Source organism: Palaemon carinicauda, chromosome 17 (assembly GCF_036898095.1).
Source record: "Palaemon carinicauda isolate YSFRI2023 chromosome 17, ASM3689809v2, whole genome shotgun sequence".
In the NCBI taxonomy this organism is placed as follows: domain Eukaryota; kingdom Metazoa; phylum Arthropoda; class Malacostraca; order Decapoda; family Palaemonidae; genus Palaemon; species Palaemon carinicauda.
The window spans coordinates 34,251,053-34,277,376 of record NC_090741.1 but is presented as its reverse complement, the minus strand read 5'-3'; the positions used below and the strand labels follow the sequence as shown (position 1 = coordinate 34,277,376).

At 35.2% G+C, this 26,324-nt stretch overlaps 1 long non-coding RNA gene across 1 annotated transcript in view; it reads left to right on the top strand.

The window, feature by feature from the left end:
* Positions 1-17,613, top strand: part of LOC137656027 (uncharacterized) — a 37,560-nt gene extending 19,947 nt beyond the window's left edge. The window contains exons 2-3 of the long non-coding RNA XR_011046916.1: positions 11,498-11,590; positions 13,105-17,613. This is a non-coding gene — a long non-coding RNA (uncharacterized lncRNA). The remainder of the gene's footprint in view (positions 1-11,497; positions 11,591-13,104) is intronic.
* Positions 17,614-26,324: the final 8,711 nt, after the last annotated feature.

Here is a 26,324-nt window from a genome sequence, read left to right as displayed (position 1 = left end):
CCCCACTTTAGCTGGATTTGTCCACAATTAGGGACTTTTTTGTGGTTCAAGGTATAAAATAGGCACCTGATCAATATTCAATCTACCTTGCAGTTTTTTTTTTTTTTGGTGGTGGGGGGGAATTTATTATTATTATTATTATTATTATTATTATTATTATTATTATTATTATTATTATTATTATTATTATTAACTAAGCTACAACCCTAGTTGGAAAAGCAGGGCCCCAATAGAGAAAGTAGCCCAGTTAAGAAAGGATATAAGGAAACAAATAGAATAGCGTGTCTTTGATATCCCCAATGTTCCTCAGAATTTAACAACAGTTTTCTATAAATGTAGATATTAAATAATGGAAATTTGATATTGATATGTAAAAACACCAATGAAAAAATAGCCTGTTGTGATATTTAATCACTTGTTTTATTTTTAATCTTTGCTTATTGTAACACTCGATACAATTATAATCTCATGAATATATCTTCCAGAGCACACATTGAAATTAAGACATCAATGTGTTCTGTATATATCGTTTAAGAACCCACATTTTAATGTTTGTAGTTTCACAAAGGAATTTATGAAAAGTTAATACATAGCTTATTAAAGTTATAGAAAATGCAACAGTATGTAAAGTAAATATTCATGATTGAATTATGTTAAATATTAAAAAAAAATGACTTACGATGTAGGGAAATTCTAGGGACTGTCTAGGCATGTATTTTTCCCCTGTGTAAAAGTGTCATTGTAGTCCTTGACTTGGTGGGAATGCACGAGTTTTCAACTAGTGCATTTGTAAACAATGGAGGTGAGAACTTGATTTTCAGGTTTCAGTGGCCCGTTTGTTATTGCTTTCAACGAAAGAATGTTAAAGAATTAATTATTTTCTTACTCTAAGACTTGAATTTAGGAAGTCATCTTCGTATTGACGTCTGGAAAAAATCTTTTTTTTAGCCCATGATAAGTTCCAAATATGTGGTTTCTCAACCGTCATTTTTTTGGTTCCGAGTTAAGAACACCACTTGGTGTGATACCTTGAATCATAGTTGTTACTAAAGGAAGAAACAGATATTAGCCTACCAGTGCCTAGCCCTAGGCCTAATTAAATTCCGTTTTAACGTCAGTGATAAAATTAGAGGGGCGTATTTGAGTAAAATGTAATCAATATGTTATTAGAAAATTACGGTTTTTGGATTTTGTTGTGTATTTCGGTTTGATCTGGAAGACAAATTGGTGATTTAAAAAAAAAAAAATATTGTTAAAACTATCAGTGGCGGTGACATCAGCCTACCGGTGCCTTATCTGAGGCTTAAATTCCTCTTTAAAGCCAATGATGAAATTAGCAGTCCGTATTTTCGTATGGTTTAATCTATATTCTATTTGAAAATTGTAGTACTGTTATATTTATATATTCTGATTTTATGTTAAACAGGCTGAAATAAGTCCTTTTATAGTTTATATATGAAATATTTGTTTTAATGTTAATGTTTTTAAAATATTTTACTTTAATTTTCACTATTTCTTGAATAGTTTATTTCCTTATTTCCTTTCCTCACTGGGCAATGTTTCTCTGTTGGAGCCCTTGGGCTTATAGCATCTTGCTTTTCAAACTAGGGTTGTAGCTTAGCTAGTAATAATAATAATAATAATAATACGATAAAATGATGTAGGTCTCTCTCTCTCTCTCTCTCTCTCTCTCTCTCTCTCTCTCTCTCTCTCTCTCTCTCTCTCTAATCCCTTGAAACACTAAGTATATTGAATATTCAGGTGTGTATCCCTAGATATGAATTGTAAGTCACGATTAAGTCAACGTTATGTCAGCTTAGTACATGCACTTAATATGGTGTTTTGTAGAGCAAGAGGCTTTGTTTTGATATAGACCTACCATCAATGCATTGAAAGAAAATTTAGTTTAAAGCAGGAAATTGCCGAGATAAAAACACAAGTAAGAACACGGCTTTTTTTTTTCTTTCGTATTTTGAAAAGTTCAAAAGTTCAAATTTTCAGCAGAAGTATGTTTCAATGTTGTTAATGTTTTTGAAATATTTTATTTTAATTGTTCATTACATCTTATATCGTTTATTTATTTCCTTTCCTCACCAGGCTATTTTTCCCTGTTGGAGCCCTTAGGCTTATTGCATCTTGCTTTTCCAACCAGGGTTATAGCTAAGCTTATAATAATAATAATAATAATAATAATAATAAAAATAAAAATAATAATAATAATAGAGAAAATATTCTTGGGAAAACCATTATTGAAACGAATGATTTTGTATTAAACTGTCATAATTTTTTTGTTTACATTCCATTAGCGAACAGTTCTAATTACCTCATTATTTGAATATATTACTTAACTCTTATCATGAAGAGGGGTGGTGTTGGTTGTCTGTTTTTCGACCAGCCAGGCAAATCCGGTTTCCAGAAAGTTTCCTCAAGTTACAAAACGCCAACTCTGTCTGTGAATTGAAAATGGTACAATTTCTAATCTAGAAATCTGAAGTTTTATCTAGTGAAATATTCACCCATCTCCAGTCTATGTTAAATATAAAGGTAATAAGTTGATGATGTTTGCATGTATTAGATTTTAAATGACTAAAGTTTCACATTGAAATTTCTGGTGACAATATCTCTTTGATGAAACAGAAGTGGTTTTAGTGATCTACATGAATGCATAAATCGTTAACACACACTTTAATACTTATGGATTAAGCCACTTAGTCGACGGCATGACTATAACTGTGTGTGTTGTACTACATTCAATCTTTAACTAGTTTAGATTTTTTTTTTAAATAATTGGGTCGTGGTAAATGATTGTGTTTATAAATAGTTTGCTACTTGATATAAAGATATTTATTGTGTGAGCAAATGTATTCTAATTGATCTATAATAACTGAAAAAAGTCACTTTTTAGAGGGTCATTTCTTATGTTGATTTTTAACCCTGAAAGACTTAGTTCAGATGTTATAACAATTATTATGTTATCTAACGAGATGTATAAATTTGACAGGTCGTATAAACTTAGGTACTTATTAAACTGAATATTCACAAAATTGACGATGGGTCACAAAGTGTTTAAAAAAATTTCGTATCAGAACATTGGTTCTACAATTGTGGAAATGTAGACTGTGACATCATACAGCAGTGGCTATCTTTGTGTATAATTACTACGTAAAAAACATTACGTCTTTGTTAAATCATGATTGTGTTTCTAAGTGACCAAAGCTGACATGCATGAGCTGCTCATCTGGCAATAATCGTGTGTTTCCTTAAAAAAAAAAAAATTAGAGCTATTCATGATAATGCTTCATTTTGGCGTATAATCCGTTTAGCCAACGACTGTAAATAGCTTCTCGTACAGTAGGTCTCATACATGAACTTTGCTTTATTTATACAGGACATTGTTCCTATATTCTATGAACAATTACTTCAGATGTTGAATAATTTTGCACCTTTCGGTGACTTTTCCAACGGTAGAGCTGTCTTTATTCATCAAAAACCATATTTAATAAAAAAAAAAAATATGAATAATTACTTCTAAAGTTGAAAAATTTTGCACTTTCCTGAACCTCGCTATCGTTAGAACTATCTTTTCAATAGCATCCAATTTTTCATTAGATACAATCTCTATAAGTCGGTTATAATTTTTACCATGAGTTCCTTATTAAGCTCACTGGAAATTGACAGCTGAGAGAACTTTGTGAATAGTTTCGAATAAAGGTTATTTCCCTGATAGCCTCCTATCACACGTGAACCTTACGCATCAGCGGCCCAAACTGTGTTCTCTACTGCGCAGGCTAGCCATGCGGTTATTGATGACGTCACACCGCCCCGTGGTCTGATTTACCAGCCTTTGTTTTCCGGTATTTACTATTTTACAGTTTGCTTACAAGGAAGCTGATGTTCAATATTTCAATCTTTCTTCCATTTCTACGTTAAATAGTTGTGTTAGTATATGTTGGATGTCGAACCATAAATTTTAAAGACCGTTATCAAATTATTTAAGGACAAATCACAAATAATTTTGAGCGTGTTTCCACCTAATGATTTGATGAAGGCAGCATTGCCTAAAAATGTAGTTATGACTAAGATTCAGATACTCTTTGTGCTCTAAAAATTATACTATCATTTAGATAGAACTAGCGAGTTTTCCTGTAATGTTTATATTTAACGACCTAGGTCCTACCAACGGTAGTCTATGGAAATCTCTAAGCATAATTGTGCATAATTCGATGATTGAAAATCCAGCATCACCGATCGCGTTGTTTGTGTCTTTGCTGATGCTCCACATCTCATGAGACTAATAAGAAACAATTTCTTTGATAATGGCTTTCAGCAAAGTGACGGTGATTTTGTCCACTGCTCTTCGCTAAGGGAACTTATAATGTAAAAGTGATCTGAAGATATCACATAAATTTGGAGAAACATATAAATGTCAGTGGCTTTCAGCGTATGAATGTAAAATTAGCTGTACAATTGATATTAGAAACAATTACGAAATCGCTTAAATATTTCTGTAGCAAAAGATTATTTTTAGATAAGCATTGGGAAGAAATAAGTCAATTTATCTCTGGAGTTCCGTACGATACAAAGATGTTCAGAAATTAATACGGGTTGATCTTACAAAATCAGGATGATTTCATCAATTGCAAGACACCGAGTAAAATCATTGAAGCTAATGGGAAATAATTGTCTTTATTCATTCCAAATAGGATTGGCAGTTTCTTGTGAATCTTTGCCAATATTGTTAAAAAGGAGAAAATTATATTTAATAAATCATTTTATTGACTTATAGAATGAATCAAGATGGACTTGAACATTTCCTTACCTTTTTGTGATAAATGGAAGTCTGCTATCAGCACCTAGCGTTAGATACAGTTAAATAGTATCTATTAGAGAAAGACAGTTACCTTATAAGGTCAAAATATAATACAGATCCCAATTGCAAAATAGATAACTTAACAGCTAGAACCTTTTATATTCTTGATAATAATTCTCTCTCTCTCTCTCTCTCTCTCTCTCTCTCTCTCTCTCTCTCTCTCTCTCTCTCTCTCTCTCTCTCTCTCTCTCAAGATAAAGATGAAAAATCGCTACAACGTGATCTAAGGCTATATGCGATGATATTTTGTCTGCCCGATGAATGCGACGGTGAAGGAAATGATGTTACAAAAGTATAGGGGAAGTTGATAATTGGACATAGGGATGATGCAAAATAGAAAGGTCTAGACTGTTTCGCCGGTTCCATTGCCCTCAAGTTTCCCTAATGCACAAATCTGTATTAAAGGGGGACGATTCGTGGGCAGGTATAATTAGCTCAGCAAATAAGGAATTAGTGAAGGCATCAAAAGAATTTACTGATCCGATAAAGAATATTGAAAAAAAAAAAAATAAAAGTTATCACAGAGTAGTAAAAAATAGCATTAGATATTCCTAATAAAATGGGATTACCACTTTTAGTCACTTATTTTGTTCGTTGACGAAATATTTTTAGAATAATAATATTAACTAAAAGAAATAACTTCTGCAAGGAAAATAACTATTAAAGTTAGAAGATTGTAAAATGTAATAATCATGATCACTTATTTCTATTATGTGTTTGTACAACTTTATTTTAATAGATATTTTTAAGATTTAGTTTTGAGTCATTAGTAAATGATTAGTTTAGAAATGTATCTAAATATGCATGCACATTGCTTAATTGTACATTTGGTGAAACAATATTTCCATAAAGGATTTGGATAATATTTGTTCTTTTCTGATATGCGACTTTTTAAACCATTTTCCTTAAAAACTTTCTCACAGGAAGTATTTTGTAACGAAATTTAGTCATCAAAATAGCTTATAATATTAATTTTTTTCTGAAATAGAAATGTTATTTTCAACGGGATAATGAAGAAAACTGAACTTTTGCAAAGCAAGCTAATGCTGAATGGTACTCTTCCGCGGGCCAATGGAGCTCTGTGACGTCACGAAACTTACCCCCACTTAACGTTTACCCCTCTAATCCCCGCTAACCCCCAATTTACCTGCGCGTGGGTAGACCTCGTATGCGGACCAAGGCCAATATATATTGGCCTTGGGCAGGACCTACAATGTCAGTTTATCGTATACATTCTTATTTTGCATATCACACATTTCGTGTATATTGTCAAATGCTTTCGTATTTAAACCGAGGTACTATTTGGCTGTAGGATTTATTCCTGTTTTATTTGCATTGGTATATTTACTATTAATTACCTCTGCAAACGAAGTTGGAAGGAGGTCATGTTTTCACCCCTGTTTGTGTGTTTGTGAACAGATTTCTGGCCACAATTTTAATGGTATAGTAATGAAACTTGCAGGGATTAATTGTTATATGAAAAGTGGAAATTATTAAATTTTGGAAGGTCAAGATCACGGTCAAGCGAATTAACAATTCACGTAATCAGCCATAAGTTTGGACATCGTTGTCACAGAGAATTCAAATTGATTCATATTTTACATACATACATATACCAAAGGCACTTCCCCCAATTTTGGGGGGTAGCCGACAACAACAAGAAACAAAACAAAAAGGGGACCTCTACTCTCTACGTTCCTCCAGCCTAACCAGGGACCCAGCCGAGTTCAGCTGGTACTGCTAGGGTGCCACAGCCCAACCTCCCACATTTCCACCACAGATGAAGCTTCAGACTGCTGAGTCCCCTACTGCTGCTACCTCCGCGGTCATCTAAGGCACCGGAGGAAGCAGCAGGGCCTACCGGAACTGCGTCACAATCGCTCGCCATTCATTCCTATTTCTAGCACGCTCTCTTGCCTCTCTCACATCTATCCTCCTATCACCCAGAGCTTTCTTCACACCATCCATCCACCCAAACCTTGGCCTTCCTCTTGTACTTCTCCCATCAACTCTTGCATTCATCACCTTCTTTAGCAGACAGCCATTTTCCATTCTCTCCACATGGCCAAACCACCTCAACACATTCATATCCACTCTAGCCGCTAACTCATTTCTTACACCCGTTCTCACCCTCACCACTTCGTTCCTAACCCTATCTACTCGAGATACACCAGCCATACTCCTCAGACACTTCATCTCAAACACATTCAATTTCTGTCTCTCCATCACTTTCATTCCCCACAACTCCGATCCATACATCACAGTTGGTACAATCACTTTCTCATATAGAACTCTCTTTACATTCATGCCCAATCCTCTATTTTTTACTACTCCCTTAACTGCCCCCAACACTTTGCAACCTTCATTCACTCTCTGACGTACATCTGCTTCCACTCCACCATTTGCTGCAACAACAGACCCCAAGTACTTAAACTGCTCCACCTCCTCAAGTAACTCTCCATTCAACATGACATTCAACCTTGCACCACCTTCCCTTCTCGTACATCTCATAACCTTACTCTTACCCACATTAACTCTCAACTTCCTTCTCTCACACACCCTTCCAAATTCTGTCACTAGTCGGTCAAGCTTCTCTTCTGTGTCAGCTACCAGTACAGTATCATCCGCAAACAACAACTGATTTACCTCCCATTCATGATCATTCTCGCCTACCAGTTTTAATCCTCGTCCAAGCACTCTGGCATTCACCTCTCTCACCACTCCATCAACATACAAGTTAAACAACCACGGCGACATCACACATTCCTGTCTCAGCCCCACTCTCACCGGAAACCAATCGCTCACCTCATTTCTTATTCTAACACATGCTTTACTACCTGTGTAGAAACTTTTCACTGCTTGCAACAACCTTCCACCAACTCCATATAACCTCATCACATTCCACATTGCTTCCCTATGCCCCCTGTGGCCGCGGGGGCATAAAACAATTAGAATAGCGCCAACGTTATCCCTGCGTGTCGTAAGAGGCGACTAAAAGGGACGGGACGAGGGGGCTGGGAACCCCCTCTCCTGTATAGAAAATCCTGTGAGACAGCAACAAAGAGATGGAGCTGGGGGGAGAGTGACTGCTCCCCGCACTCTAGTTTTGGGGTGTTTGAATGTGCGTGGATGTAGTACGATAGAGAGTAAAAGATGTGAGATTGGAAGTATGTTTAGAAGTAGAAGGATGGATGTATTGGCCTTGTGTGAGACAAAGATGAAAGGAAAGGGTGAAGTGATGTTTGGTGAAATGTCTGGTAGAGTGTCTGGGATTGAAAGGGGAAGAGCGAGAGAGGGTGTGGCTTTATTGTTGAGTGAATGGATGACAGGTAAAGTAGTGGAATGGAAGGAGATATCATCTAGGTTAATGTGGGTAAGGGTTAGGTTGGGTAGGGAATGTTGGGCGTTTGTCAGTGCGTATGGGCCAGGTAGTGAGAAAAGTGAAGAAGAGCGGAATGAGTTCTGGAATCAATTAACTAGGTGTGTAGAAGGACTGGGTAGAAGGAATTATGTAGTTGTTATGGGTGACTTAAATGCTAGAGTGGGTGCTGGAGAGGTAGAAGGTGTCATTGGGAAATATGGCGTACCAGGTGAAAATGAGAGTGGTGAGAGACTGGTAGATATGTGTGTTGAACAAGAGATGGTAATAAGTGCTAGCTTTTTTAAAAAGAAAGATAAAAATAAGTATACATGGGTAAGAGTGGCAAATGGAAGAGTAGTAGAAAGGGCATTAATGGATTATGTGTTGATAACGAAAAGAATGTTTGGAAGATTGAAAGACGTGCACGTGTTTAGGGGTATGGCTAACGGTATGTCTGATCATTTTTTGGTGGAAGGAAAATTAGTTGTAGCAAAAGAGTGGGGGAATAGAGTAGGTGGATGTAAAAGGGAGCTAGTGAGGGTTGAAGAGCTAATAAAACCGGGGGTAAAAAGTAAATATTAGGAAAGGTTGAAAATGGCATATGACGAGGTGAGAGTAAGAGAAACTGATAATTTAGAGGAGGAGTGGAAGTTAGCAAAAGAAAATTTTGTTGGGATTGCAAGTGATGTATGTGGCAAGAAGGTTGTTGGAGGCAGCATGAGGAAGGGCAGTGAATGGTGGAATGAAGGAGTGAAGGTAAAAGTGGAAGAGAAAAAGAGGGCTTTTGAAGAATGGCTGCAGAGTAATAGTATAGAGAAGTATGAAAAATATAGAGAGCAAAAGGTGGAAGTAAAGCGCAAGGTACGTGAGGCAAAGAGGGCAGCTGACCTGAGGTGGGGTCAGGGACTGGGTCAGTCATATGAAGAGAATAAGAAGAAGTTTTGGAAAGAAGTGAAGAGAGTAAGGAAGGCCGGCGCAAGAATTGAAGAAACAGTGAAAGATGGAAATGGAAGGTTGTTAAAAGGAGAGGAGGCAAGGAAAAGGTGGGCGGAATATTTTGAAAGTTTGCTGAATGTTGAGGATGATAGGGAGGCAGATATAATTGCGGTTCCAGGTGTTGAGGTGCCAGTGATGGGAGATGAGAATGAGAGAGAGATTACAATAGAGGAAGTGAGGAGAGCACTAGATGAAACGAGAGTAGGAAAAGCATCGGGTATGGATGGTGTGAAAGCTGAGATGTTGAAGGAAGGGGGTGTGACTGTACTTGAATGGTTGGTGAGATTGTTTAATGTGTGTTTTGTGTTGTCAATGGTACCAGTAGATTGGGTCTGTGTTTGTATTGTACCACTATATAAGGGTAAGGGAGATGTGCATGAGTGATGTAATTCAAGAGGTATTAGTTTGTTGAGTGTAGTTGGAAAAGTGTATGGTAGAATACTGATTAATAGGATTAAGGATAAAACAGAGAATGCAATCTTGGAAGTACAGGGTGGTTTTAGAAGAGGTAGGGGTTGTATGAATCAGATTTTTACAGTTAGGCAGATATGCGAGAAATATTTAGCAAAAGGTAAGGAGGTGTATGTTGCGTTTATGGATCTGGAGAAAGCATATGATTCACATTTTACTGTATGAAAATCCACGCCATGTTAAAGTCAAAGGTCGAGAAAAAAAAAAAGCTGCCTAGGCGGAGGTCTACTCTCTACTGAGTGCCCTTTTTTTATGTTGCTTGCAGAATCATAATAAGTTAGGACTAATTTCTTGTGTAATTCTGATATGGGAAAATATTCCTGCATTTATTGATACGACTTTTATATCAAGTTAATGACTAAATTCTTACTATAAGTGTATGGTGAGGGGAAGGGTTATTTCCTTGTCTGCTTATGGACCAGTCAGGCAACAGTGGTATACAAGATATTATCTCTTCGTTGTCAATGAAGTTTTAGAAAACAAGTTTTTAATCAGATAATTTACGCCTTCGTCCGTAGAGAGAGAGAGAGAGAGAGAGAGAGAGAGAGAGAGAGAGAGAGAGAGAGAGAGAGAGAGAGATAGGAGTTTCTTTCGGATTGCTTGTATGCATTTTCCTTTTCAATTTGACAACTCATGAAATAACGAACCCAATAATTTAATCCAAACTCAGCAGCACTAGAGGGAACAAGAGCTGGAAAGGCAACTAGTATGGATGGTCTAAGGGCTGAAATGTTAAAGAAATGAGTGTGATTGTACTTGAATGGTTGGTGAGAATGTTTAAATTATGTTTCATGTTGTCAGCGGTACCAGTGGACTGGGCGTGTGCTTATATTGTTCCGCTATACAAAGGTAATGGAGATGCGCAATGAGTAATTTGTTGAGTGTGGTTTAAAATGTGCATGGTAGACTACTAATTAATAGGATTAAGGATAAAGCAGGGGATGCAATTTTATTAGTGCAGGGTGGTTTTAGAAGAGGTAAGGTATGAGTGGATCAGATTATTTTACAGTTACGCAGATATGCGAGAAATATTTAGCAAAAGGCCAGGAAGTGACTGTATATTGCGTTTATGGATCAGGAGAAAGCGTATGATAGTTAATAGGGAAGCGATGTGGAATGTGATGAGGTTATATGTAATGTGTGGAAGGTGGCTGCAAGCAGTGAAGAATTTCTACATAGGCAGTAAAGCGTGTATTAGGATGGGAAATGGAGTGAGTGGTTTCCAGTGACAGTCGAAATGAGACGGGTTGCGTGATGTCGTCATTGTTGTTCAATTTGTTTGTTGATGGAGTTGTGAGAGAGGTGAATGCAAGGTCCTTTAATGGGGTGAATGATCGAGTGCTTGATCGAGGATTGAAATTGGTAAATGAGTGGTAGAGTGAGAGGTGAATCGGTTGTTGTTTGCGGATGACACTATTGGTTGCACATAAGGAGGAGAAGCTTGGTCGATTAGTGACAGTTTGGGAGGAGAGAAGTAAAGTGATAAACATTAAACTAGATGAACTAAGAGAAGCAATAAGATGAATATATCAAATTTAGATGCTGACGCCATGAACATGAGTAAGAAGTAGAAAGGTAAAACCTAATTTTGTTATACACATTACTCCTTTAAAGTTAAACGTAGTCTACAATGGTCGATTTGTGCAGAATGTACTACATAAGATAGGAGGAATTCTACAATGGGTTTTCCAAGATAGCTCAAACGATAATACCGGATAGTCATTGTTATTGCACGTAAGATGTATCAATCTTTAGGGACATTGATATTGTATGTAGCTGATTGAATTCGAATTTTACAGGTGCTGTTTTAAGCTGGAAGTTACGGACGAGCTTTCCAACAACATCATTGAAATTCAACTCTAAATCATTTAGTTGCAGTGATTTTATTCAAGGTGAGAGTAACATGATACTTTTTACTTCAAAAGATAATCGACTAAAGCAAAGTTTAATCATGAGTAATATTCAAGATGGGAACAAACCCAGTTTTAATTTTCTGTATCCTTTGACAATGGATAACAAATCAAATATCTAATTCCTGTTTCTAAAGTGTTTGTGATCATCATTGCGAGGTAGGATTTGGCTTGGCAGCGGACTAGGGTTACGACTATTGTAGTTCTGGTGTATATTTTTAAGGAGATGGATGCATCTATATAATGTCCAACAGATAAAATAATGGCGTAAAACTATATACCCGGTAAAGGTGACCGAAAATATGTATTTTCTCCAATAATTTTTATTTTTGAGAATAAGTGGGTATTTTCTTGTTGAATTTTCGATTAATAGATTACAAATAGTAGATTGTGATGGGCACCATTACTGAATTTTCAAGTAATAGATTGCAAATGGTCATTGGTGATGACACCATTGTGACTATAGGAATGTAATATCTGCTTTGATATTTGATACCAGTTAAATTGCTTTATTATGATTACTGTGTACATGGTGACCTTCACCAAACTTTATTTTTCTTTTACATTAATTTGTATGAAGTTAGTCTTGGCTATCATTCTATTTCAAGATCTTGTGTTATTCAGTCTATCTGTGCACTCATCACATATCCATTTTTTTTCTTTAGAATGAAGAGGATTGTCCTACCATTAGTTTACATTAGATTTAATTTTTTCATGAACATTCACTGATTATAACTAAGCATTTGAATATGCATAACTTACACAGAAGTTTTCGTTACTGTAGAGGCATCGAATATTAGACTAGTGTGGCAGGATTGTCGTTGATATATAGGAAGGTTTGTGATGAGTAGAGTAACTTCGTTTAGGTGTTATGGCATGATAGGTTGAATATTTTGAGGCTGCCGCATGGGTTATACAATTCTGTAATTTTATTCAGTGGGTTATGTTATTATCATCTGTTTAAGGTGTGACACTTTAGTCATCTCTTAAGTATGGTAGATTATTCATTGGGTGAATATAAATGTTAACATTGAGTAGTTGTATGTCCAATGGATTTAGATTATAGCTGTTCCTTGGTTTTTATTGGAACATGTTTATGGCTTGATGTAGTTTAGAGTTGCAAAAGTATTAATGTTACTGTTAGGCAAGAGAGACTAATCCGTAGTCTAACCTTAGAATAAGCTGAACAACATTACATCTCAGGATATAATTGAGGGGATTTGGACAGTAAATAGATAGGAGATCAGCGTATAAGTTGAAAGGGTTTTGTTGTATAGGCGATTGGAGTAATTCTGTGGGGTTAGATGAAAATTTTAGATTGAATTTAAGATTTTCTTTGGTATTTGTTGAGTGCTTCATGCAAATGACTATTTTTTTGGAATAAGTGGGAAATTCATGCTATAGATCTCTGGCTGTATTAAGTGTCCAGAAAATTTTGTTGTGTTGTAAAATATCCATCCTGATGTCAAACTGATATTTCAATTTTCTTTCCACAGGACTAAAGAACCCATGGCAAGAAATTTTACTGGACCCTCCACAACTGCTGTCAACCATCCAAGGTCTCCTAAGGATCAATTATTGAGTTTATCTTAGTTTTCTCTAGACCAGAAGTGCCAAACTTAAAAGGCCTGCTAGCCAAATGTGGCCCTATAATTTTTATAACTTGAGGAAAATATAACTAAACTGTTAAGATGAACACAAATGCACTGTTTTGGTGAACTAGGGTGACCTGCAAAAAAAAAAAAAAGGAAAAAAAAAATTGTCTTACCAATAACTAATTACCTAATCTTTGATGGCCTTCAAGACCATAGTCAAGTTCATAATTGGCCCTCGAAATTATTTGTTTCACATTCCTGTTCTAGAATGGTAAGTCGTGAGTAATATTATCTGTAACTATTTATGAAACTATTTTGAACAAATTATCAGTACGTGTGACTGCTGGGTTATTAGCTTTGCTTTTCTTGCTCTATAACGTCAAGAACATAATGCATTGTTTAAAATTCTTTGAACTGTAACTTCACACCATTCCTTGATTATTATTTTGCTTTCTTAACTCAAACCATTTACACTTGGTTTATAGTTTATTTTATAGTTTAAATAGCTATAGTTTAATTTTGAGATTAGCTTATCTTTTAATGTAACTTTATCATTTCTATTCGATAACTTTTAGTTGGCCTAATTAATGTCTGGAGAGTTCGTTATGTCGAAGTAGGTTTCCATTTAAAATAGGTTAAAATCTAACTTAGTTTTAACTTACATTGTCTATCCCTCTTCTGTAGTACAAGCGTTGATCCCACATCTGTCTTCATTTAAATGATTTCTATAGAGAATCTTGTCAAATCCATCTATCTGACTCATTAAGAAATTGACAAGTTCTGCATGAATATTTGTCTTGTTTTTATCCATACTTCTATAGTTTAAAGCCTTCATCAGTTCGTAATATAACATTAATATTGAGCGAGTTCTTATTTTGAGAAGTTTTGATATTGCAATGACATAAGCGAGTGAGAGTGAAGGTAAAATTATTCTAAATTATCAAATGAATTTTAAAATCCTGTATTCAAAATGGTTTCCGGTGGAGATCTGTTAAATTGCAGATATTACCAGATAGAAATTGTGCATTAGAATCTCTCTCTCTCTCTCTCTCTCTCTCTCTCTCTCTCTCTCTCTCTCTCTCTCTCTCTCTCTCTCTCTCTATATATATATATATATATAGTATACAATTCAGTTTTTCTGCAAGTTCCCGTTTTTTTTTTTTTAAGAAAAAATTCATGAAGTATACTTTAATTTCAATAAAGTTAAGACAGTATTTTTGTTCATCATTCTCCCCATGTTTTCTTCTCAGAAGTTATTTTTATACAAATCTGATTAAAATTCTAAAAGAAAAATTCTTTGTGGAACATTACAGCAGTCATACGTAAGATCCTTGTTCAAAGCAGCTGGGAAAATTATTGTCCTAAACTTGACGTTCTTGTTGTTAAGTTTTGGATAAGCCTTAGAATGACTTCACTGGTTTGCAGATAAATAACGATAGCAAAAATAAGTAATTTTAAGCAATGTTTTCAATCTTAATATTACATGTAATGACCTTAGTCATGTGATCTGCTTCTCATCACTAGTTACGTAATGTAGGTCAAGTGACTTGATGGAAAGACATAAGGAAGATTAAAGCTTCAGTTTAGGTATCTGGGAATAATAATAAATTTGATTAATTTCTTCTTTTGTAACGAATGTAATAGTGATTATCGTAGGTATGGCTTTCAGTGAGACTAAAGGGGATACTATATAAGAGTAGATTCATTCTAGAGAGGCAGTCTAAAGGTAGTCTTTGAGAAAGTTTTAGAGAATTTTTTTCTGTGATCGAATAATTTAGATTTAAATAAAGGAAATCTTTGTAAATAACTTGAATTTCCTCTTATTGGAGAGGGTAGCTTTCAAAATGTTTCCTTACATGGACAATCATCTTAAACTTTAATGACTGCACGAAGTTTTCAACTAGTTTGATAGAGTTGAATAAGATCTTTAAGGGCAAAAAGGGAGGGAGATGAGTTTGTTTCTTGCTGGTTTAAAGTATGCCACTATTAGGCAGCTTCTAATAACATCACTGCTTGAAGCATTAAGTAATTAGCTTAGAATTACAGTAAAGGAAGCGCTCTTGTTAAAATCTCTCCCATTTCCCTTGTGGTGGAAACCAGATCATGAAGACATTGCTTAAAATCAACAAGATCAGAATGTCTTTCATTTGCATTTTCAGTTGTCATTCTAAGATAGTTTAGATTGAAGACAATAATCGAGTCAGGCGAGTGGTCGTTATATGCCAAATGTACTCTATGTATAAAGTAAAGTTGCATATCAGTTTTGAATAATGTTTCAACTTGTGTCAATTGCTATAGGTAATGTTAGGCATATTTTGTATTCTTTTTTTGTATTGCAATTGAATTGTCTGCTTATGCATTGTTTCTGATTTCTGTTTACATATTGCTACTGTATCTCCTGTTCATACATTGTATACTCTATTTATGCATTATTGCTGCATTTTCTATTTATACATTACTACTGTGTCTGCTATTTATACGTTACTACTGTGTCTGCTATTTATACGTTACTACTGTATCTTCTATTTATACGTTAGTACTGTATCTTCTATTTATATATTACTACTGTATCTTCTATCTATACATCACTACTGTATCGTTTATTTATACATTACTGCTGTATCTTTTATTTATACATCACTAGTGTATCTTTTATTTATACAGTACTATTGTATCTTTTATTCATTCATTACTACTGTATTTTCTGTTTATAAATTGCTACTGTATTTTGTAATTGTGATCAGAAAATACTGCTGTTTTAACAATGGAAAACGCAGAAAAGACATTAGTCGTTTAAAGTGTCAGAGACTTGTGATCATATAGAGTAAAATACGTTATAGAAGACATAAAAAACATCAACGGCTTAGCCTTGAATACCTCAAGATGTCTTTTATAATGTATTTTTTTTTTATGATTACGAGTGAATGCTCGAGTGCTTGGACGAGGATTAAAACTGGTAGGCGAGAATGACCATGAATGGGAGGTAAATCAGTTGTTGTTTGCGGATGATACTGTACTGGTAGCAGACACAGAAGAGAAGCTTGACCGACTAGTGACAGAATTTGGAAGGGTGTGTGAGAGAAGGAAGTTGAGAGTTAATGTGGGTAAGAGTAAGGTTATGAGATGTACGAGAAGGGAAGGTGGTGCAAGGTTGAATGTCATGTTGAATGGAGAGTTACTTGAGGAGGTGGATCAGTTTAAGTACTTGGGGTCTATTGTTGCAGCAAATGGTGGAGTGGAAGCAGATGTACGTCAGAGAGTGAATGAAGGTTGCAAAGTGTTGGGGGCAGTTAAGGGAGTAGTAAAAAATAGAGGATTGGGCATGAATGTAAAGAGAGTTCTATATGAGAAAGTGATTGTACCAACTGTGATGTATGGATCGGAGTCGTGGGGAATGAAAGTGATGGAGAGACAGAAATTGAATGTGTTTGAGATGAAGTGTCTGAGGAGTATGGCTGGTGTATCTCGAGTAGATAGGGTTAGGAACGAAGTGGTGAGGGAGAGAACGGGTGTAAGAAATGAGTTAGCGGCTAGAGTGGATATGAATGTGTTGAGGTGGTTTGGCCATGTTGAGAGAATGGAAAGTGGTTGTCTGCTAAAGAAGGTGATGAATGCAAGAGTTGATGGGAGAAGTACAAGAGGAAGGCCAAGGTTTGGGTGGATGGATGGTGTGAAGAAAGCTCTGGGTGATAGGAGGATAGATGTGAGAGAGGCAAGAGAGCGTGCTAGAAATAGGAATGAATGGCGAGCGATTGTGACGCAGTTCCAGTAGGCCCTGCTGCTTCCTCCGGGGCCTTAGATGACCGCGGAGGTAGCAGCAGTAGGGGAGTCAGCATTATGAAGCTTCATCTGTGGTGGAAATGTGGGAGGTTGGGCTGTGGCACCCTAGCAGTACCAGCTGAACTCGGTTGAGTCCCTGATTAGGCTGAAGGAACATAGAGAGTAGAGGTCCCCTTTTTGTTTTGTTTCATTGTTGGTGTCGGCTACCCCCCAAAATTGGGGGAAGTGCCTTGGTATATAGATAGATAGACGAGTCTCTTGCGCTCTACATTTATAATGTCTTTTTTTGCGCTTTTCATTGTTAGAACGACTGTATTAGATCAAAAGTACAAAATACATTAGCTGATTAGCAATTCATAACCAATTTATAATAGTAATGTACGAATAGAAGAGACAGTAAGAATGTATGAATAGAAAATACAGTAGTGATGTATAAAGTAGAAGATACAGTAGTGATGTATAAAGTAGATGATACAGTAGTGATGTATAAAGTAGAAAATATAGTAATAATGTATGAATAGAAGAAAATACAGTAATAATGTATGGATGGAAGGTACAATAGTACTGTATAAAAGAGCAGTAAAACTTTGTAACCAACTTTATAAAATTAATCAATGTAAAAATTGTGAATAAAAGAAATAAAAGACCGTATAAAATTTTATTAATTTTCATTACATCCATATTAAAAAAAGAAAAAAAAAAATAAAAATTTCAGTAACATGGAGTATTCTCCTTATTCTAACGTTCGTATGACCGAGTGTTCTCCCCAGTCGGTCCCCTCCCTCTTCTGGTACCAGTAAAAATGCCTGCGTTCTCTCTCCTCTGACAGACCAGAGAGCTCATGAAATATACCTTGCTTTTGACTATCATAAATCACAAGTGTTCATTATAAGACTTGGTTTATTCCCTTCCCATGTACAGAGCTCGTTCACTCTTCCACTGGTGGTATGAGAGAAATATATATTGTCTCTTGGTATGTATGTATTATCAAAATAAGATGGAGTCTGCACCATCATGTTCAGTCCAATTCTCAAAGTAAATTCATTCCTGACAACTCTAGACTTGTGATATAATAATTCATAGCCTCATATAGTTATCTTTAGATTATATAAGTTACTTTAACTCTGGGTTTAAGCATAGTCTACTTTTATTTTTGGTTTAAAAATTAAGTTTTATGACTTAAGAAAAACAAATAAATTTCGATCAAATCTTTTATTATAGAAGATTGGTTGCCATACAAGGGACAGGTTTCAATACACTTAATAGCAATATTAAGCATAAATATAAATACACTACAAAGCCAATGACAAACTATATCAAATTTTAACCCCGTTTTCTAACAACGAACTCGACCAACGACAAAGTCATAGAAAACTGAAATTTCAAATCTCAGTTTTGAGTTAATTCGTTTTCTTTGATTTTTCTAAACACTGGACTGAGTTTGAAGTTAGAACATTTGAGATTACAAGTGTCATGATTGTGTAAATTAGTAGTGTTTTCAATAGAAAAAAAAAAGAGAAGGAAATGGAAAGCCCACCAAGGCCCGCCCCTTCCCACCTGGTAACAGAAGACTAATTGAGCATTTTGTTTTTGAACAAACTAAGTCACCAGGCCCTTGAATGCTTTCCATTTCCTTCTCTTTCGAAATCTTTTATTGAAAATCTTACAGACATTAATGCAATGATTGCGACTTAAATTTGCCAAGAATAGTATGCTTTTCAAGATAATGTTATAGTAGATTTTCATGAAAATGGCAAACAAAGAAATTTTAATTTTTTACATTTTAAATGATAAACCTTTAAGCAATGACAGAACAAGGGGATTTCTTTTCAAATCTAAATTTTTCGTTTAGAAACGACCATTAAGTAAAAAACATTAGGGTGGGAGTAGAGACCTTACCAGTCTTATAATGCAATTCCACCACGATCGATTACTCCAGAAACCTTTTGCTCTCTCAAAAGCAGACAGGAACCACAACTGGCCAAAGACATCTCTCATCCGTCCCATTTCATGTGCATGATTGAGTCGGGTAAAGGAGAAGACACGTGCAAACCACTGCCCTGACTATCCTTACTACTCCTCCTAGCAGATAGCCAGATCGGACCGAAGTACACATTAACCTTGCACGTGGACCACACAAATCATATCAGTTCCATGTGTGATACATTCTCGAATAATACCCCCTTTTTGGAAGCTACGTGGAGAGAACCTCATTCTAGATTTTCTTAAACGAAAAAAAACAAAAAAACATTTGGACTAACATTAGGCCTAGGCTACCTACAAAGCTGTTGCTTATGACCAAACAGAAATTACCTAAGTGCGACATTGCCTAGTGCTTATTCCTACCATATAGGCACACTAACTAATCGAACAGTAAGCCTATTCTACAGTACACACACACCACCACCACAACCACTCGCTGCCCAGCTCTAAATAAATTATATTACCAGCTCCTGAACATCCCTTATGAAACCATAAACTATTGACAAGCTTAAGGAGAATTTGAATTATTCGGAATCATCCTCTCTTTCTTTTATGAATACTTTCAAGTCAGTCTACCTTCAACGGAATAGCTTCGGCATTATAAACTTCGTTTTTACGATCTTAGGAGGCAGTAGAATTTTTGATAATTTGGAAAATTATTTACCTTAAAAAGTATATGATTTGTGAAAGATATAAGTTCAATTCGAGTTTACTTATCAGAAATTAATGTCAAGGTGAAAACTAAAGAAACAAATATAATTCGGAAAATTAGTTACCTTAAAACGTTTTTTTTTTTTTTTTTTTTTTTTTGCGTGTGTGAAATAAATATATCAGTATCAGAAATTCATCAAGAGTTAAAACTTAGGAAACTTGAATTATATTATGCCTTTATGTGGATTAAAATGGCTATTATCAATATAAAAACATCTCCTGGTATAATAATAATCCTCTTCAACTGTTAAATTCTCCGTAATGTTAAGGATAGTGGACGCTCTCCAGTTACCCTAGATGTGGCTCAACTGGTTGGCTTATAACCGAAATATCTGTATTTGGACTATTATGAATACTTACGATGACTGAAATTTGATATGAAAAGAATTAATCCTAAGACTTGCAAAGTGTCTATATTTCAATGGGGTGAACTAGTGGCATTATTCTCTCATCAAAATTAATTGCATTTATTGAAAGAAAATTTTGAAAAAAATCAGAATTATAAAGTATCTTATACATTAGGTATCACTTGTAAATTATATTGCTTATGGTATAATGAAAAGCACGAGACTGAAACTTGTCCACTAAAAACGAATTGTGTGAAAAACCTCAAGCTTTTCCTTCATATTAATATAGAATATTTTTATATCTGCATATCTAACAATCAACACCTTGCCTATCGCCTCATCTTAATGTGGCCAAATCAAATGTTGATATAAAAGGTTTATAAAATGACGTAATATAATTTTGACAATCTATAGATAAAACAATTAGGATATACCACTCTGGTAAAGTGAGCAACTACTATAAAAGAATCTTTAGATATAATCTTAAAAGAATTAATGCAGAGAAGTGAAATTTCTTTAAATTGATTAACCATTGGATTTGCTTTTTCATATATGCTTTCAATTGTTCATTACGGTAATCTTTAAAATCTAAGATTCAAGTATGAAATAAATTTAGGCACCAAAATTATTTAAATTATTCTCAAAACCCTTTGATTTGAAACTCCAGTTTGGCCAATTATACAAGGAGACTAACTTATATTGTCCTTTATGAAATAGATTAAATATTTAGAGCTGCCTCCTGAACAAAGTTTACCCTAATCTCAATATTTAGACTTTCAATCTCCTGTGACTTGGTATAAATTTAGATTAAATTTTTGGTGTTAACCTGAGGTATAGACACTTGCTAACCTTGATTTAACCCAGCAAAAACTATAAGTGTTTTGCTCAGATAACCTTTGCCCAGATCTATCAAAATCAGCATCCAATTAAACTAATTTTCACTAAAGACAACATTATCACGAGACTAACTCCTTGCTAGAGACTAGATCCTAAACGTAACACCTACACCAGACACCATCCAACCACACGTTCATCGCTTGTTACAAATTTACTGATGTACAAGGAATGCATTGTCCTGCATCAATTGATAAAAAAATTCAATCCTAAGGTTTGATTTCCAATGTGATAGAGTAGCAACATAAGTGGTAGTGTAGGAGAGTAGCAACATAAGTGGTAGTGTAAGAGAGTAGCGACATAAGTGGTAGAGTAGGAACATAAGAGGTAGAGTAGGAACTAAGTGGTAGAGTGGGAACATCAACATAAGTGGTAGGGTAGGAACATAAGTTGTAGAGTAGCAACATAAGTGGTAGGGTAAGAACATAAGTGGTAGGGTAGGAACATACGAGGTAGGGTAGCAACATTAGTGGTAGAGCAGAAACATTAAGTGGTGCATAATCAGAGCTTACTGTCGTGAAACAATCATAAAAATTACATTTAAAAAGATTTGCGTAATTACATAGTGACAAACTAACCCTTTTTTTTTTTTTTTTTGTCCCCTCAATGCAAGAGGAGACATTTGAAAAGTGTACTGTACCGTATTTTGAGAAAACCATAATTCCACTTAAATAATCTTCCACTACAATGTTGTTAAAGATAATTCCGCAGATTATTAACTAAATCTAGAGTAACCAATTGAAATTCAAAACTCTCCCACCAAATCAGTAAAGGTCTTCTGTACTTCACATCTACATGAAAATATTGAAACGCTCAACATAACTCGAGAATGTTGCAAGTTTTAAACAGTTTGTGACTTTAATCTTATTAGCATTTAAACGGACTTTATCAAACTTTCAGTTAATATAAGTTTTTGGCTTTAGTTGTCTAGAAAGATTGGAGTAGAACTTTGATCTTGTTACACGTAAGCAACCTAAATTGTAAATTCAAATTTCAAGTGTCAGTAAAATTAAAAGAAATTGGCGAGTTATATAATTTATTGCAATATAACACCAGTGCTCTGATTTAATGTTTTGTACAAGCTTCAGAGGATTATCAGAATATGTAGAAAATTTATAAATTATAAAGTTTCCTTGTACAAAAAAGTATAACTTCAAGAGTAGTTAAAGTTTTGTAAATTACTACACAAAATACATTCCTGTACATCAGTATCACAGTAGGTATACAAAATCTAACCTCAAAAGCCAAACTTCAGTTTGGATCCTTTGCCTAATCATGCATAAATTTTATAAATACATAACCGAGGGCAGATTAAACTAAATGAAATTGAAGTCATATAATCTAACCCTATATAAACATACCCTAAGCTAGGTTACCTGACCCTGAATTACACAAACAAGGACTTTAATAAGGCCTGTCAACATTAGCACTAACTCCCAAACACTAACAACTAAAACTATACCATCAACCATATATTCAAGAATGTATCACATATTTATTCTAAAATGACTACAGCAGTTCTTTATCCCTCCTTTATGTAATGAACAGAAACAGTAGGAATCAGATAACTTGGGACATTTATAATCCCAGCTGGACACCTTTTCAGAGAGCTCGGGGATCTCAGTGTAATGGAAAGCACTGGATTGCAAGACTAACAATGTCCCCACTTTAAGAAAATTATTTACAAGTTTAAAACTAAATTAATTAATATTACCGATCTTTTGATTTTCTTTTACAAATAAAATTGAAAAATTTAGCAATACAGTTACTAATTTCACATTAACATTGAAAACTCACATATTCTTGGACAAATTTCAAATCACTATCTTGACAAATTTTTTTTCCCAACTCAATTTACACAATACATGACAAATTTAATATAGTTTGATTTGAAACTGAAATCACAGTGTATACATAACAGAAACCTGTTCAATTTGACATTACAATCTCCTACAATTCAAGATTAAAGATTTCTAAAAATAAATTTTAAACAATTTAAAAAATATTTAAAAGTATGAAATATCAGAATTTAAAAAATAATTTGAGGCTTTAAAGATCCTTTAACAAGACTGAATTACTAATCATGACTAGAATTGTCAAGACAGAATCTACCCTGACAAGATTTCGGGGAAATCAAATTGGACTGAAGATGTTCACCAGGGCACACAGTCTACCATTTTGACAATATAACATAACCAAGGTAACAACATACTACTCTTATTAAACCAGCAAAAGAATGAAAGAGTTCCGTACATGGGAAGCTCATAAACAGCCTAAATGAACAGTGGTTCTAGTCAAAAGCAAGATATACATCATGGGCCCTTTGGCCTTTCAGTGGTGAGGAATATGGCAAGTACTGATACCAGAAGAGGGAGGGGGCAGATGGGGAGGAAGGCTCAGTCATATGAACGTTCCCTTTAATTCTTTTTAAAATATTTCCAAATTGGGAGGGGGAAGGATCAAGGAGTGGGAATGGGAGTTCTGAAACTTTAGTTATGTATTAGAGGGAATAATAATCTGATTCGAACCCTTTTGCTAGATATCATAAAACCCTGACTTGCGCGATGTTCAAAATTCAAAGTTATTTTCAAGGTATGTTCATGAAGCTCAAGAGAAGATGAGGAATAATACTAATACAAGCGAAAGCCCTATCATTTCACAGTCTCACATCCTGGCCCTCCCACTTCCTAGCCCTACAAGCCATTTCACACCAAAGCCTTCCTACCCATTTCACACCGAAGCCCTCCTAGCTATTTCACAACAAAGTCCTTCTAGCCATTTCACAACAAAGTCCTCCTAGCCATTTCACACCAAAGCCCTCCTAGGCATTTCACACCAAGCCCTCCTAGGCATTTCACACCAAGCCCTCCTAAACATTTCACACCAAAGACCCCCTAGCATTTCACACCAAAGACCCCCTAGCCATTTCACACCAAAGACCCCCTAGCCATTTCACACCAAAGCCCTCCTGGGTATTTCACACCAAAGCCCTCCTAAACATTTCACACCAAAGCCCTCCTAAACATTTCACACCAAAGCCCTCCTAAACATTTCACACCAAAGACCCCCTAGCCATTTCACACCAAAGACTTCTTAGCCATTTCACACCAAAGACTTCTTAGCCATTTCACACCAAAGACTTCTTAGCCATTTCACACCAAAGACTTCTTAGCCATTTCACACCAAAGACTTCTTAGCCATTTCACACCAAAGACTTCTTAGCCATTTCACACCAAAGACTACTTAGCCATTTCACACCAAAGCCTTCCTAGCCATTTCACACCAAAGTCCCCCTAGCCATTTCACACCAAAGCCCTCCTAGCCATTTCACACCAAAGCCCTCCTAGCCATTTCACACCAAAGCCTTCCTGGCCATTTCATACCAAAGCCCTCCTAGCCATTTCACACCAAAGCCTCCCTATCCATTTCACAACAAAGCCCTCCTAGCCATTCACACCAAAGCCTCCCTATCCATTTCACACCAAAGCCCTCCTAGCCATTCACACCAAAGCCTTCCTAGCCATTTCACACCAAAGCCCTCCTAGCCATTTCAAACCAAAGCCCTCCTAGCCATTTCACACCAAAGTCCTCCTAGCCATTTCACACCAAAGCCCTCCTAGCCATTTCACACCAAAGCCCTCCTAGCCAATCAACAAATCGGCCTTCCCAAATCATAAAATTTTAGAACCCTCTTTCCTGAACTTAAATTTAAGCTTCTCTAATAATATGCAATCAAAATCTGAGAAAGATGTACAGTACCGTAACGTTTTAATTCACTTATATTCTGTACCCTTTTCTTTCATTCACAGTATACTCCTAAAATCTTCTATAAACTACTCTAGTTACTAACTTATATATTTTGAGAGAGAGAGAGAGAGAGAGAGAGAGAGAGAGAGAGAGAGAGAGAGAGAGAGAGAGAGAGAGAGAGAGAGAGAGAGAGAGAGAAATACAATAATTTGCAAAAAAAAAAAATTACGAAAATCAAGAACTGAGAAATACGTACTCAACAATAATCAAAAGACTGACAAGTAGAGAGAGAGAGAGAGAGAGAGAGAGAGAGAGAGAGAGAGAGAGAGAGAGAGAGAGAGAGAGATTAAACATGGGGAGGGAGGATGGACATTTAATCAAATACTGAATCTTACAAATTTGAAAATAAAAAAGGAATAAGTTGTTGTACAAATTACAGACATTAAAATATTTACACTAGATTTTTAAATATAGGACCAATAGTATATTTAAACTTTAGATTGCTCCAAATGCATTTGTTGGTTATTACCCTTTATAGAATTTAAAATACAACGTGGGGGATCAACTATCCAAGGTATACTATTGAAACTAGAAAAAAGTTTTGTAGGACAGAACAAAAATTCAAAGGCTAAACAAGAACACACCTTGAAATAAGTATTTAAAGGAGCCTAATTCAAATGCCACAAAGAGATAAATTATGTATGCTTAAAAACAAAAACCTTATTTCCATCAAATGAAAGTTTTGGCACCGGATAATCTAGTACTTTTACATAACCTATTCATTCCTAATAGTTTTCCCAACTAATTTACTATTATGTTCCCTTTTCCCGAACTTTAAAAATTATATAGATTACAAACTAAAAACTGTTTTAATACTCAAAATTTTTCAAACCCTTACTAAAAATACTTAATTCTTGAAAGTCAAAATTGACAAATACTATACTTGAACTAGATGCTTAAATACTCATTGTAAAAAAAAACAAAAAAAAAATTGGGCATTCCTCCAAATGCGCAAAAACGTGTTCCAAAAGTTTCACTTGGTCTTCTCCAACTGAAGGACTTTATCAAGAGAGTCAATTAATCCAGGACAGACTGAATGTGCATCCTCCTTTTGGTTAAATGGTTTTAAGCATCCAAGAAGAAGGCCACATTAACCTGAAAGTCAAAGATGTTAATAGGAACTCACAAAAAATTGCTAATCAAGATTTATAAAATACAAATTTAGTTCCGTTTTTAGTCAATTTTAAGCAATAATATAAGTATAATAAATCAGTTCAATAGAAAAATTAGGATATCTTAAGCCCCCAAAGTAGGATACAACAAATTCACAAAGGCTGGATATTTCAAGCCCCCCCCCCCCCCCCAAATAAGATATTTTAAGCCCCCCCCCCCAAATAAGATATTTTAAGCCCCAAAAATTAGGATATTTTAAGCCCCCCCAAATAGGATATTTTGAGCCCCCAAAAGTAGGATATTTTGAGCCCCCAAAAGTAGGATATTTTAAGCCCCAAAAGTAGGATATTTTAAGCCCCAAAAGTAGGATATTTTAAGCCCCTAAAGTAGGATATTTTAAACCCCAAAAGTAGGATATTTTAAACCCCAAAAGTAGGATATTTTAAGCCCCATAAGTAGGATATTTTAAGCCCCAAAAGTAGGATA